The sequence below is a fragment of the Oryx dammah genome, unplaced genomic scaffold (assembly GCF_014754425.2).
Source record: "Oryx dammah isolate SB20612 unplaced genomic scaffold, SCBI_Odam_1.1 HiC_scaffold_1, whole genome shotgun sequence".
Classification (NCBI taxonomy): Eukaryota; Metazoa; Chordata; class Mammalia; order Artiodactyla; family Bovidae; genus Oryx; species Oryx dammah.
In genome coordinates this window covers 39,641,686-39,657,210 of record NW_024070185.1, presented here as the reverse complement: position 1 = coordinate 39,657,210, position 15,525 = coordinate 39,641,686, and the positions used below count along the sequence as shown (strand labels likewise).

The following is a 15,525-nucleotide window of genomic DNA, read 5'->3' as shown; positions in this document are numbered from 1 at the left end:
TCATACATGGATGGATGGATTAACTCCCCTGTAAAATCTTTGACGGAGTCTATAGTACTTATGGTGCTTTTAAGAAAATGGATTATTTGGAGGTGTGGCAGGGAACGTGGGAGGAAGTTGTATGTCAATACCACATAGCAGAGAAAAAAATAGAATTATATACAAAATTATTAAACATATGGGTTACATATGTTTAATATTTTTATTGACATAAAAAGATATCCAAGGTGTACTTTTTCCAAAACAACTTTGTTTACATACCACAAAGTGTACTCATTTTAAGTGTACAAATCAATGAATTTTAGTAAATTTACAAGTTGTGTAATGATCAACATATTCTAGAACACTGCCATCATCCCAATAATATGCAAGGTGTCTATATATAATTAACTCCTACTCTGACCCCCAACCCTAGTCAACCCTTAATCAACTTTCTGTCTCCACTGCCTTGACTTTTTGAGCATTTAATACAACTGGAATTCACAACATGTGGTCTTTTGTGTCTGACTTCTTACACGTAGAATGATGCTTTTGAGATTTATCTATGTCATAGCATGTTTCAGAATTCACTCATTTTTACTGCTGAATGATAGCCCATTATATAGATATATCACATTTTGTTTATCTAGTCTCAAGTATTTGGGTTGCTTCTATTTTTAAGCTATTATGAATAATGCTTCTGCAAGTATGCACAGGCAAGTCTGTGTGTTAACACACCATCACAGACTTTTTTGTGGGGATAGGGAGTCACTCACATAGTTAAGAATCTTCCACCTTCAGAAGAAAGTGCCCTTTTTTTAGTGATATGCAAAATAACCTTACATCTTTAATGAAGAATTTAAGATTTGATGAAACAAGATATGGTCCCAATTTGTAAAAATCACTATTAATAATATATGGTCATATACACTTGAAACAAAATCTGGGTATATATACCTCATCTGCGATGAAGGAGTTTAAGAGAAAAATAAGAATTTATTTAATGTTAGGATTTTTTTACAATGAATATATTCTGTTATAAAGACAGCTCATCATGGTTTCTGAATACCAATCCTTGCTCTGACTCTTTAAACTTCCTTTCATTCCCACTAACTTCACTTTGTCCTTCCAAATATCTTTCCCTGACTGATGCAGAGCTGGCCTTCTGCCTTAGATTTAGAAGGCATTTTGATAAATATGTATCAAATACAGGAAAGATTTAATAAACAACTTATTAATAAATGAAAGTGACTTGAGTTTAATGATCTTATCATTGATCTCACATGTGCTTACCTGACCTCTTAATCAAGATACAAGGAAATCAAATACCACAAGAAAAACACTGATGAACTGGAGAGAAAATGATAAGAAATGGCGGGGGGGAGGGAGTGAGAAACAATAATTCTAAAGCAGGAAAAAAGGCTAGGATAAAATAAAATGAAATTTTGCTGAAGGAGGTTAGAAGTAAACAGTTTGAGGATTTTTTGCCTCCAAAATGTGTCTATGTATCATTTACATTTGAGTCAAAAAATGATGGACTTCCCTGATGGTCCAGTGGTTAAAAATCCACCTTCCAATGCAAGGGACATGGATTCAATCCCTGCTCAGGGAAGATTCTACAGGGCAACTAAACCTGTGTACCACAACTACTGGGTCTGAGTACCACAACTACCAAAGCCTATATGCCCTTGAGCCCATACTCAGCAACAAGAGAAGCACTGCAATGAGAAGTCTGGGCTCTGCAACTGAGAGGCCCCTCACTCATCGCAACTAGAGAAAGCCTGCACACAGCAACAAAGACCCAGGGCAACCAAAAAAAAAAGAACAATTCCCATGAGCCAAAAGAAGTTTTAATGATAAACATTTACCATAGCACGTTCAGTTCAATTCAGTTCAGTTGCTCAGTTGTGTCCGACTCTTTGTGACCCCATGAACCGCAGCACGCCAGGCCTCCCTGTCCATCACCAACTCCTGGAGTTTGCCCAAACTCATGTCCATTGAGTCGGTGATGTCATCCAACCATCTCATCCTCTGTCATCCCCTTCTCCTTCTGCCCTCAATCTTTCCCAGCATCAGGGTCTTTTCAAATGAATCAGCTCTTCACATCAGGTGGCAAAAGTATTGGAATTTCAGCTTCAATATCAGTCTTTCCAATGAACACCCAGGACAGATCTCCTTTAGCATGGACTGGTTGGATTTCCTTGTAGTCCAAGGGACTCTCAAGAGTCTTCTCCAATACCACAGTTCAAAAGCATCAATTCTTTGACACTCAGCCTTCTTCACTGTCCAACTCTCACATCCATACATGACTACCGGAAAAACCATAACCTTGACTAGACAGACCTTTGTAGACAAAGTAATGTCTCTGCTTTTTAATATGCTGTCTACCGCAGCAAAGAGAACTGTAAATGTTGAAGTGATAATGAAAAGAGTAAAATCCTATTCTTAAAAACATTGTTTCCCATAGAATTTTTCAGAATCTCTCCCTCTACCTTTTTTCTACACTAATCCTTTACCAACATTCAGTTTTACTTATAATATTACAAAATGTCAAGAAACATCTTCTAACATTTCTTGAGATGAAATATGAGCTTATAATATTTTAATAGAATTTAAACTATGACATCTCAGTTATTATTTTCTAATGTTTTTTAGTTTCAACTCTACAATTCAGTGACATGATGCATCCAATAATCCTTTATAGAGTAGAATTAACAATTAGGCAAAATTTACAACATCATATATATGGGAAAACATATTCCAAGTGCTGAACAACCAAATTTACAAACAAATTTTTGGAACCCAATCTATTCCTCTGTTAAAAACTGTCCGTACTGATTTCAACCTATGAACTCATCAACACATTGGTTAGAGTTCTTAGCAAAATAACAAAATTGGTTCATTTAACTATTCCATTTCACTTATTCACTTGCCCATCCTTTCATGCATGCATGCATTCAGCAAATATTTATTGACTACCTACTTTAGCAGGGCACTGGGCTAGGAGTGAGATAACGGGGACACAGAATAGAATAATACATGGTCCTGCCAGCAGGAAATCTGTTAGTGGAGCAAACAAAGCATCAATTGTAACACATTGTGAAGAAAAAAGGAAGCAAGGAAGGGAGGAAGGAGGGAAAGGAAAAGGGAAGACATTCCAATAAGAGTTGTCAGGGCCTCAGGGAAAAAAAAGAAAGTTCAGTGTGGGCAAGGAACTGCAAGGAACTGCAAGGAAGTCAACATTGTGAATTGTGCAGCTGACAACTAGAACAGGCAAGATATAAGGCTGGATCTCTGATCATGAAGGAATCAACAGAGTATTTCAAGGAAGGTAGACCTTATTCAGTCAAGGCTATGGTTTTTCCAGCGGTCATGTACGGATGTGAGAGTTGGACTGTGAAGAAAGATGAGCACCGAAGAATTGATGCTTTTGAACTGTGGTGTTGGAGAAGACTCTTGAGAGTCCCTTAGACTGCAAGGAGATCCAACCAGTCCATCCTAAAGGAGATCAGTCCTGGGGGTTCATTGGAAGGACTGATGTTGAAGCTGAAACTCCAATATTTGGCCACCTCATGTGAAGAGTTGACTCACTGGAAAAGACTCCGATGCTAGGAGGGGTTGGGGGCAGGAGGAGAAGGGGACAACAAAGGATGAGATGGCTGGATAGCATCACTGACTTGATGGACGTGGGTTTGGGTGAACTTCGGGAGTTGGTGATGGACAGGGAGGCCTGGCGTGCTGAAATTCATGGGGTTGCAAAGAGTCAAACACGACTGAGTGACTGAACTGAACTGAGACCTTATTCTGTTGTCTCATGTTGGCAGAACTTTGATGATGGACTTCAGCCTGCAAACAAAATGTTCAGATTTATACTTTGGTTAGCTCATTCTGGTAACCCTGTAGAACTTAGGTCAGCAAACTACAGCCTGCAAGATATTTGTATGATCTGTGTACTAAGAAGAATTTTTATATTTTTAAGGTTTTAAAAAAGCCAAAGAAAAGTATCTTGTAACACATGAAAATTATATAAAATTCAGTTTTTCCCGTCTATAAATAAAGTTTTATTGGAACACAGCCACAATCATCTATTTACATAGTGTCAATGACTTCTATTACAAAGCTGAGTTAAAGCAGTTGGAAAAGACCATACAACCTATAAAGCCTATAAGTTACTCTCTGGCCCTTTACAGAGAAGTCTGCTGACCCTTGGTATAGAACATAGATAAAGAAAGGAAGACCAGTTGAAAAATGACATGGGGTTGAATTAGGGTAAGCGGTAATGGGGATAAAGAAGTAGGGCAATTTCATGACCTCAAGTATCAAATAAGCAAAGCATGTGAATGAAATTAAAGGTCAGGTTTCTGTTTTGAACACGTTGGCGGGGGTGGGGGGTGGCGGGTGGTGTCCCCACCTGAGTTAGAGAATGCATGAGGGATGCTGAAAGGATGAGGTGCCCTTGAAGACATTTCTATGGAGAGGTCTTGGAGGCAATCGGATATACATTGAGTTAGAAATGTAAGTTGCAATAAACTCTCATCAATCTCACCTCTGAACACTATATACTAAAATCCACAAATCACTTTTCATATACCAAATATGGATTTTGTTTCCTCAAATGAAGAGTATTTTGAGTAATCATATGGTGACAATACTTACCAGCCAGATATTCAGTTGGGTAACAATGTCTCCACTCAACAATGTTTGTGTAATTTTTTGGCTACTGGGGTTTATTGTATTTGGGGTTAAGTGTTTTTATTAACCCAAAGAAAAGAGGTAGTATGAAAAAGAAAAGTCTGATAATAGTGCTAAAAATGCCAGAAATTATTGTGTTACAAATAGTCACTGGATCTAAGTTGATGAAAACATGACCTATTATGAAGAAAAAGCACTATATTAAAGAATATAGGTATATATTTTTGGAAATATCTTCTAATTAATGATAACATCTAAAAGGAGAAGAATGATTAGTTTTATAACCATTTTTGTCAACACACATCCCAATGCCCTCTACAACATATTTCATTTTTGTGCGTGTAACCATCTGACACATTTTCAGTAACGCATTATATCTGAGGGTAGGAGACTCCCTGCATTAACATGGGAGCAGAAGCTGAGAAGATACACAATACAAAAGTGAACAATTTGGGAATGCATGTATACCCGTGGTGGATTCATGTCAATGTATGGCAAAACCAATACAGAATTGTAAAGTAAAATAAAAAATAAAAATAAATAAAAAATTAAAATAAAATATGAGAATGGCAAAAAAATAAATAAAAATAAAAATAATAGAAATGTATTATATGTTGAAATAAATAAAATCCTTTATGAAAAAAAAAGTGAACAAAGAAAGCAAAAGGAGCAAGAAGAAAGGATTGAATCCTGAAGAAACCAATGTTTATTGATAAGCAGAGTAAGAGGAGTGATTAAAGGGAATTAAAGTAAGAAAGTCTAAGATGTGAAGAGAACCAAGAAAGTGGACATGTCATGATAGAAGAGAGCTGATACCAAGGGAGTCAAGTTCCAAGAAGGAATGTTACTACACTTCTCCAAACCTTCCTCTCTCTTTTTGTTAATAGCATCCAAATTTTGCCTTGGGAACCACTCTTTCCCCACTCCTCGTTATGTGATCTGGACTTACTGATCCCATGCATAGCTCCAAAAATGAGCCATGACTGGCTTCAGTCAATCCCCATATCAAAAACCCTGGCCAGAGTGACTGATTGGTTCAAAGATGGGCAGGAATTCAAGCAGAGACAATGGGATGCAAGGAGATATTTGCTGGGGCTTCTGAGGGGGAAAAAAAAAAAGAAACATTTTTCTATGTCTTTTTCTTGTAACATTTAATGTGAGAATGTATATCTGGAATTGCTTGCAAATACATCACTTTAGAGGGGAAAGGCTAGAGGTGAGGTATGGCACTAAAGAGCCAAAGAAGGAAACCAAAACATGGAAGGCAAAGCAAAGACATGGAGACAATCCAGGTCCTTGGTGAATCATTTTAGGCACTGGATTAAGCCTCACCTAAGGCCAGCACTCACTTCAAGATTTTAAATAATGTGTGCCAAGAATTCTCCATTATGTTTAAGCCAGTTGGAGTTGGTTCAACAAGACAAGACAAAGAATTCTGGCTGATATAAGGGGTCACTAGTGACCTGAAGCCAGAGAAGGCAATGGCACCCCACTCCAGTACTCTTGCCTGGAAAATCCCATGGATGAAGGAGCCTAGTGGGCTACAGTCCATGGGGTCGCACAGAGTCAGACACGACTGAGCGACTTCTCTTTCACTTTTCACTTTCATGCACTGGAGAAGGAAATGGCAACCCACTCCAGTGTTCTTGCCTGGAGAATCCCAGGGAAGGGGGAGCCTGCTGGGTTGCCGTCTATGGGGTCGCACAGAGTCGGCCACAACTGAAGCGACTTGGCAGCAGCAGCAGCAGCAGCAGTGACCTGAAGCAAAGCAGTTTCAACTGATTGGTTGATACATTAAATGTGGTTGATTTCTCCTTAAAGAAATTTGAATGAAAGGAACAAAATTTAGGTAGCACTCAAAGAAAGATCAGGTATGGTGAAAAAGAAGATTTTTAGTTTTTTGTTTGGCTGGTTTTGTTTTGTCTTGCTTTGTTTTAATGCTCATTGTGTGCTTGCTTGCTTGTTTTAACATGCAGCAGCAGTAAGAATTTAAAACAAAGGAGAGATGAAGGTCTAGAAGAGAAAGTGAATAACCGGTACAAGATGCTTCCACTATAACATTATGAAGGCAAAGTCTATCTGCTTTTTGGTCAATAAAACTAAGAAATCTGTAACAGAACTGTCTGGAAAAAAGACCTTAAAGTGTTCAAGGGGATTTGCATATTAGTTTTATTTCCTATACTTTCACTGAAGACATTATAAAAAAAAATCCGTTTTTATTCTGGAAAGAAGAAATTTCAGGAAGGCCATAATGAGAGTCTTTCAAAATTTTACAAAAAGATTGACTTAAAATCTCAGGTATTTTTAAGCAGGAGCTTTAAAGAGAAAAAATTATGTATATGAAAGTGGAAATAAGATGTCCATTTTAGAGGAATACATTTGAATATTTGGACACTTACAAATAGAGCATTATTAAACAAACAAATTTAAAAAAAAACTTACCAAATTTCAATCCAAAAGACTATCACTAGTCCCGCCTTAACCTTGAAAGAAGTTTATTTCCTACATATGAAAATTACTATTTCCAACAGAAAATTATGTAATGTAAAACTCAGAATGCCTACTAGTCAAAAATGCAGGCATAGCTTTATGAACTGTTTAGGAAACTCCCAAATAGACACTTTAGACATTTAAAGAAACCTCCATATTCCCTAACCTTTGAGTTCATTGAAATAACAAAATACTTTATAATCTCTCCCACAGTAAGTCACTGGGCTGGAAGAACCATGGGTCTCACACCTCAAATTCTCAGGTCTAATGAGGAGTTTGAACCATCCATAAATGAAATGATATATCTGTGAAAAATGCAGAATTGTGGTAACTGCCTGAATGAACATCTTTGATAGATATGAACTCTGGGTCAATTTACGCCAAAGCTGAGCTGTTTAACAGTCTATTGAAATTTGACCTGTCAAATCTGGGTACAATTGAGAGATTAACATACCTCTCACATTTTAATGTAGATACTTGGCATATTGCACTGGGAGGAAGCTGGGAGGGACCAAATCCTTGATACTGAAAAACAACAATTTTAACATTCTTATTTGGACATTCATGTCCACAGAAACCAAATGTATTTTTTGTGATGGGGGGGCGGGCAGAAGGGGCTATAAACTGATGAAGACAATCTGCACTTTGAAAACTACAGAATCTTAGACTAGAGGGCACCTAGAAAGTCATCACATTCAATCCCTACCTCCAGGTCACACTTCTCAATTTCTAATGATCTGTGAAAAATAATCAAAATTCTCTTTCTGTAAACCAGTCCCATTTTCTGATCTGACCCCGAATCCTCTCCTCACACAGAGCAGCCTCTCCTATAGCTGCCTCCCAAGTTCCTCCACTGTAGGCAGGGGAAGTTGCCTCTCCAGCCTTACCGAAAACTCAGAATGCAAAAGAAACATTTGCAGAATTAAGAGTATGCATTTTTCCCATTATGCCTTTTCCTCAAAATGATGTCTACAGAGTAATTTAGAGACAGGTTACAAATCTGGGATTAATGGTTACTCCTCTTTAAAGTTAATAATAGCTAATAATAATAGCTAACACACTGCTATGTACCTTACACATAGAAAGATCTTGATAGATAATGTTTCATTTCATCTTCAGAGCAATGCTATGACATAAGCATTCTTTTTCTAATTGTGCCTGCACAATGAGGAAGCAGCAATACAGAGGGCATAAATAGGTTGCCCAAAGCCACACAGCTCATGAGTGGAAGAGGGGGCATTCAGAGCTGGCAGACTGGCCAGGGTCCATGCCCTTAATCACTGTATTACACTGTCTCTGAGCAGGGTAGGAGACAGGGAAGCAAATGGAATGGTTTGTTAAGATTACTCTTAGGTCAGAGATTCTACAATTCTAACTTTGCTTTATCTGGCTAAAGTACTTCTACCTTAACCGTCACAGAAATATTATACCTCCTTTGAGCAAAGTTGGGGGCAATGACAGGGTGCTTAAAACAGCACAGTTAGTGTGTGTGATTTAATAACCATTCTCTACACCAATAGCAAAGTTACTTCTATTCTACTAACGTCACATTAGCCTCTTTTTCTGTCAAGTACAGGCCTAAACAGGCCTGTAGTTTTCATTTTACTTCACTCTCTGGGGAGAAACTTTTACTTGTCAAAGCAGTTCCTGCTACACATAAGTAATCTAAGAAACTAGCTGATTTCTAAAATATGGCTTCTTTATATGAATACCAAATACACAACTCCCCCAAGGAGAGCTGATAATTAACATGCTTGGAAATGGGGGACAGAAAAGATTTCTATTTTAGATCTTGAGACTGCAATGGCCTTGGACAACTTCTGGTCTCCCTGCAGTTCAGCCTGACGTCAATGGAAAAGGGACTGAGTGAGAACTGTGCCTCTGAGCGGCTTCCAAAGAGTGGTCTTAAGAATATAAAATCTACTAAGTTGCTCAACATGGTGTAGCATGAGTGTTTGAAAACAAGTGTGCTATTCTGCTCCAGCTGAAGTGGGCAGGGTTAGAAAAGGCTGTTTCTACTCAGGGCCCTTTTGTGAGTGGAGATTATGCAATTTAACCATGTCCCCATGCTCTTTGTAAAGTGTGAATCAAATTTTCTGTCAGGGAATAGTATTTTCCACACCCGTGTAGAGAATAATTTGAAAACCCCAGTGGCTTGCCAGTTTTCACGAATTCTGGCTCTATACGACCAGGGAACATGTAATTTTTTGCCTGTAGCTCTACGCCAATCTCCACATGCCCGGAGATGAAGCTCTGTGGGTGGTCGCTTCCTGGTAAAACTGATATCCATCACCTTGTATGCCCTTCAGTAGAGGTGAACCCATGGCTAGAAAGTCTCCAGCTGTCGTGACATTCCTTCCCGAAACTTAGGCTATTGGAATAGGAAAAGGGTCCCCAATTTCTCTGATGCTACACTCCCTCAGTAGAACACTGCTGAGCATGCCCATCATAAATCTACATTCGTTTTTATATAAATTATGTACCCATGCTAACATCCATGCCAGGTGAATCACAAAACATATACCTAAAAGCACCATTTTAAAAGAACACATGAAAAATAGATAAAATTATAGATTTTCTTCCTGCACAAAAACAGATACCTATCCTCCACTTTGGAGTCCCCTGATCTAGCCCAATCTCCTCATTTTATAGATGAAGACACTCCGCTCAAAGAAGTAAAATGACTTTTACTGGGAGTCATCAGGTTCACCTAGAACCTACACATCTTGACCCTAGCTCAGTGCTTCTTGAAGTTTCTCAACATCAGTCTGTGCTACCTCTTCTAGGGACATTTGGAAGAACATAAGGTCTCTGAATTTGTCATAATGCCTGGACGTGGTAGCACTCACGAGCGCAGGTCAGGGATGCTAAACATTCTACAATCCAGGGAATAGCCTTCCACACAAAGAATACTCTAGTCCAAATGACAAGAGGGCCATGCTGGGAGCAACCCTCTGAGGATGGGCTTCTTTTTCCCAAGTTTTTCCAAAATTCGTGACAAGTCTATGTTATTCTTAATGCACAAACCATGCTCCTGGATTCTTATATGTCACATTCATTCCGTTTCACTTTTCTCTACAACCTTAATCGTATTTGTCAGAGAAACTCATCATTAGGCCCTCGTAGAATTCCTATCATTTTATGATCCTCTCTACTAGGATCTCTTAACGTTGGTACTATTGACATTTAGGGCTGGATGATTCTTTGTGTGGGGAATTGTCCTGTGCATTGCAGATGTTAAGCAGCATCCCTGAGCCCATTCACCAGAATCCAGTAACATCCCCCCCAGTTATGCCAATCAAAATACCCTGCATACGTGCTATGTCACTTCAGTCATGTCTGACTCTTTGCGACCCCATGGACCACAGCCCGCCCCGCACCTCTGTCCATGGGATTCTCCAGGCAAGAATACTGGACAAGATGCTCCTTCTCCAGGGGATCTTCCCAACCTCGGGATTGAACTCACATCTCTTGCAGCTCCTGCATTGTAGGCGGATTCTTTATTGTTGAGCCACCAGAGAAGCTTCAAAATACATGCAAGCATTCCCCAAACCACCCACAGTTGAGAACCACTGCTCTAGACCAAAGCTGCAAGTGAGAAAACTATGCAGGCATAAGGAGATGAGACATCCCATCACCTCATCCCTAATTTTTTCTGTTGACATCAGTCTATGGCTTGGTGTGAAGTTAGGGTACACAGTTCACAGAATATAAGGATGATGTTCTGTTCAGCTTGGTATCTCCAGTGCTAGTTCAATGCCTGGCACAGAGCAAGCACACCATAAGTATTTACTGAATGAAAGAAGCCTTCTTCAGAACAATACATACTTTAGTTATTAACTCAAGCTTTAATAAATGAGCCTAATTCCAGTAACAGAAATCCCAAAGACCTTCTCAAGAAAACACCTATTATGATAGCTTTGAAATGAATAAAGGATCTGTGGTGTGGTTAATCATTCCATCTTTGAACAATCCAACCAGAAAGTAACCATCAGATTATCATGCCAGTTGTTATCAGTGAAGTACGGCATCCAGTTGCCTTTCCTATTTTGTCGTGGCCTTAGTTTATCTTAACATCCCTCTGTATTATCTGGGAAAGCGTTTGAATTGCCAATCTGAAAACAAGGCTTTGCAACATGCTTTGAATTAGAATAGAATTTCAAATTTGGCCTACTTAAATTCATATCTAACAAGCTATTTATGACCTCTAAGCAGGATATCTTTTTAAGAGCAAACTTTAGTAAGCTGCCCTGGGGAATTTTTTTTCTTATCTTGGGAATCTACAATCCAGAAAACCTTAGCCTTCAGTTTAAAAATAAGCAAGGCTCCCTAGAAAATGGTAAAGCCTCAAAGCATAGAATGAAATACACTTATCCTGCTAGTCCAGGGAAGAAGGGGCTCCTACAGGCCTACACCAGGTTCAAGGTGTAGCTTCACCTGCCCTAATTCCCACAGCTCTGGTCAAGCAGTCTCTTCATGGTCTCACCAATAAACCATGGGTCATCTCAGTTATGGGCCTTTTCTCCTGCTGGTCCCCACCTGGAATGTCCCCATTTCTCTCTCCCAAGTGAACCCCAAATACTCTTACCTTCCCTTATCCAGGAAGCCAAGCCCAACACCTCCAGCTCTCTACTGGATAGTCCTCTACTCAGAGCTGCTACCATACTTACAATCTGTACCATATATTTACCCACTTAAGTAATGCTATCGTAGAGGCTTCAGCTGTATCTTCCTTTGGATTAAATTGGTCTCCCAACAAGATTAAATTTCCTAGGTGTCTATGAAACCCACACCCCACCAGCGCCTAGCTCAGCTGTGGCCACATGGTAAGTGCTCAATAAAAACTTGTTTACACAGCTATTCCAGATTGTTCAAATGTTCGAATCTGCACCCTGTTCTTTATGTACAATTTTCCTGGATTCCATGTGATTGTGTAAATTTACGGTCCACTGGACTCTACTCTAACAAAACCCACAAAATGAATTCTCACTGGGATGATTTTAGGCAGTGAGCTTTCCAGCAGACTTCTAAGACAGAGATTCCCTGAGGAGGTTTCACTCACATCAGTGCAGAAAGAGACCTATCAAGCTTTGCCACAATCCTGCCAGTCTCTTATGCTGCAAGGAAAGAGACATTGTGTCATTTAACCGTCAGCTCATAACACAAGTTGGTGGGATAAAAGAGTAGGTAGCCTTGGTTAAACTTAGCCCTTAAGAACAAAGGTCACACAAGATACATTGCTGGTAGGAATGTAAAATGGTGTGGTAACTTTGGAAAACACTTTGGAAATTTGTTAAAAAGTTAAAATCACACCCATTAAAATGATTCTATTTTTTAAAAAAGAATTTTTAATAGAAAATAACAATTGTTGGGGAGGATGTAGAAAAATGAAAACCCTGGTACAACACTATGGAAAATAGTATTGAAATGCCTCAAAAAATTAAATACAGAAATACTATATGATCCAATAACTCCATTTCTGGGTATTTATACAAAATAGTTGAAGTCAGGGTCTCAAAGAGACATCTGTACACACATGTTCATAGCAGCACTATCCACAATAGTCAAAAGGTGGAAACAACCCAAGTATCCATCCACGGATGAATGGATAAACAAAATGAGGTAGATACATACAATGGACTATCACTCAGCCTTAAAAATAAAGGAAGTTCTAACACATAGTACAACCTGGATGAACCTTGAGAACATTATGCAAGTGTAATTAATAAGTCAGTCACACACACAACACACAGAGATACTGTATGTTTTCACTTACATGGGTACCTAGAGTAGTCAAATTCATTGAGACAGAAAGTAGAATGATGGTTGTTGGTTGTTAAGTGGGAGGGAGAATGGGGAGTTGTTAATCAATGAGTATAGGGTTTTTCAGTTCAGGTCAGTTCAGTCGCTCAGTTGTGTCCGACTCTTTGCAACCTCATGAATCGCAGCACGCCAGGCCTCCCTGTCCATCACCATCTCCCGGAGTTCACCCAGACTCACGTCCATCGAGTCGGTGATGCCATCCAGCCATCTCATCCTCGGTCATCCCCTTCTCCTCCTGCCCCCAATCCCTCGGCAGTCTTTTCCAGCATCAGTCTTTTCCAATGAGTCAACTCTTCGCATGAGGTGGCCAAAGTACTGGAGCTTCAGCTTTAGCATCATTCCTTCCAAAGAAATCCCAGGACTGATCTCCTTCAGAATGGACTGGTTGGATCTCCTTGCAGTCCAAGGGACTCTCAAGAGTCTTCTCCAACACCACACTTGAAAAGCATCAATTCTTCGGTGCTCAGCCTTCTTCACAGTCCAACTCTCACATCCATACATGACCACAGGAAAAACCATAGCCTTGACTAGACGGACCTTAGTTGGCAAAGTAATGTCTCTGCTTTTGAATATACTATCTAGGTTGGTCAAATGAAAAGCATTCTGGGTATTGGTTGCATAACAGTGTGAATGTATCTAACACTCCTGAACTGTATACTTAATGGTTAATATGGTAAAGTTTATGTTCTGTGAATTTACACTTAAAAATAAATTTACCCAGCAATCTCACCCCTAGATATCTACCCATGAGAAATGAAAGCATACATCCACAGAAAGATCCATATGTGAATGTCCTTAGCAACATTATTCATAATAGTCAAAAAGTGAAAACAACCCAAATATCCACCAAGAGATAAATGGATAAATAAAATATGGTATATCCATATAATGGAATATCATTAAATATAGAAAGAATTAAATACTGATATTCACTACAAGGATGAATACTAAAAACATTTTGCTAAGAAGAAGAAGTCAGACACAAAAGACCAAATATTATATGATTCCATTTGCATGAAATGCCCAGAAGAGACAAATCCACAGAGACGAAAAGTAGATCAATGGTTGCCTGAGACTGGGAGTAAGAACAAGGAGTAACTGTAAAATCACAGGAGCAATTTTTTTGAAACTACAAAAATGTTCTAAAAGCTGGTTTATGGTCACAGTTGTACAATTCTATTAAGTCACTGGATTCCATGTTCCCAAGCATGGTGTTGAGTTGTACATGAAATTACACCTCAATTTAAAAAATTAAGCATAAAAACAAATAACAAGGGTCATTTATTTGCTTTATTCATGAGCATGCTTCCATCTCTTTTCTACCCCAGTGGTTGAATTTTAAGAGTGTCTTCTAAGGGGCGCCTTCATTTCAGAACCATACTTGCTACTCATCACATCTTAGAAAGGAAGATGGATCATCAAATCTGTTCATTTATTCCATAAGCAAATATTTACTGAGGCACTGTCCTGGGTACTTAGGGCAAAAAAGGCACTGTCCTGATTACTTGCAGTCCCAGGGCTGAGCATTACAGACACAAAAGTGGGAAAAATAAGACAGTGTGATACGTTCTACAAGAGGGGAACACATAGGTGTGACGGAGCACACAGGCATCTCACCTTAATTTTGATATCAGGGGGATCCTGAAGAAACTCTGAAGTGAGGTCTGAAAAGCAAGTATGGAAACAAAGAGGAACCAGGGAAGAGGAATAGTTTTCCATGCAGAGAGAACAAACAGCGGATGCCAAGGCCTAGAGGCAAGAGAAATGAAACATTTGGAGAAGTGATGCTACTCAATCAAAGCGTGAGAGGTGAAGAGTACGAAAAGAAATTCGGGGGAAGTAAACAGGGGTCAGATCATAAAGAGCCTCACAGGTACATCAAGGATTTGGGGCTTTATCCTAAGTGTGAGAGGAAGGCAACAAAGTGTTTTCAGCAAGTGAATAACATGATCAAATTTGGAGTTCGCTGGAGATAAAATGGGGAGGAATCAAAACTAGAAGCCGGAAGTTCCATTAGGAGTCTGTTATAGATTGATGGTGGGCTAGGCCTGAGAAGAGGCAGAAGCTGCCATGACAAAAATATCTGCCTGCATGGGAGGTGGCTTATGAATGGCCATGCATTCTGTCCATTCATGGGTAGGCCTTGGAATAAAGTACAATGTCCTCCTGCAGCTAACCACACTAAGACTCTTAATCCTAGGCCCTTCTCCTCCAACTGTTTCCTTCGACTCAAACACTCTCCTTAGCCTTTGTAATTCCTATGCATTCTTTTTTTTTTTTAATTTTTACTTTATTTTACTTTACAATACTGTATTGGTTTTGCCATACGTTGACATGAATCCACCACGGGTGTACATGAGTTCCCAAACATGAACCCCCCTCCCACCTCCCACCCCATATCATCTCTCTGGATCATCCCTGTGCACCAGCCCCAAGCATCCTGTATCCTGCATCAAACACAGACTGGCGATTCGTTTCTTACATGATAGTATACATGTTTCAATGCCATTCTCCCAAATCATCCCACCCTCTCCCTCTCCC

At 39.3% G+C, this 15,525-nt stretch overlaps 1 protein-coding gene across 1 annotated transcript in view; it reads right to left on the bottom strand.

Annotated features, from left to right (window-relative positions):
- Positions 1-15,525, bottom strand: part of GLIS3 (GLIS family zinc finger 3) — a 501,883-nt gene that overhangs the window by 396,317 nt on the left and 90,041 nt on the right. The window lies entirely within an intron of this gene.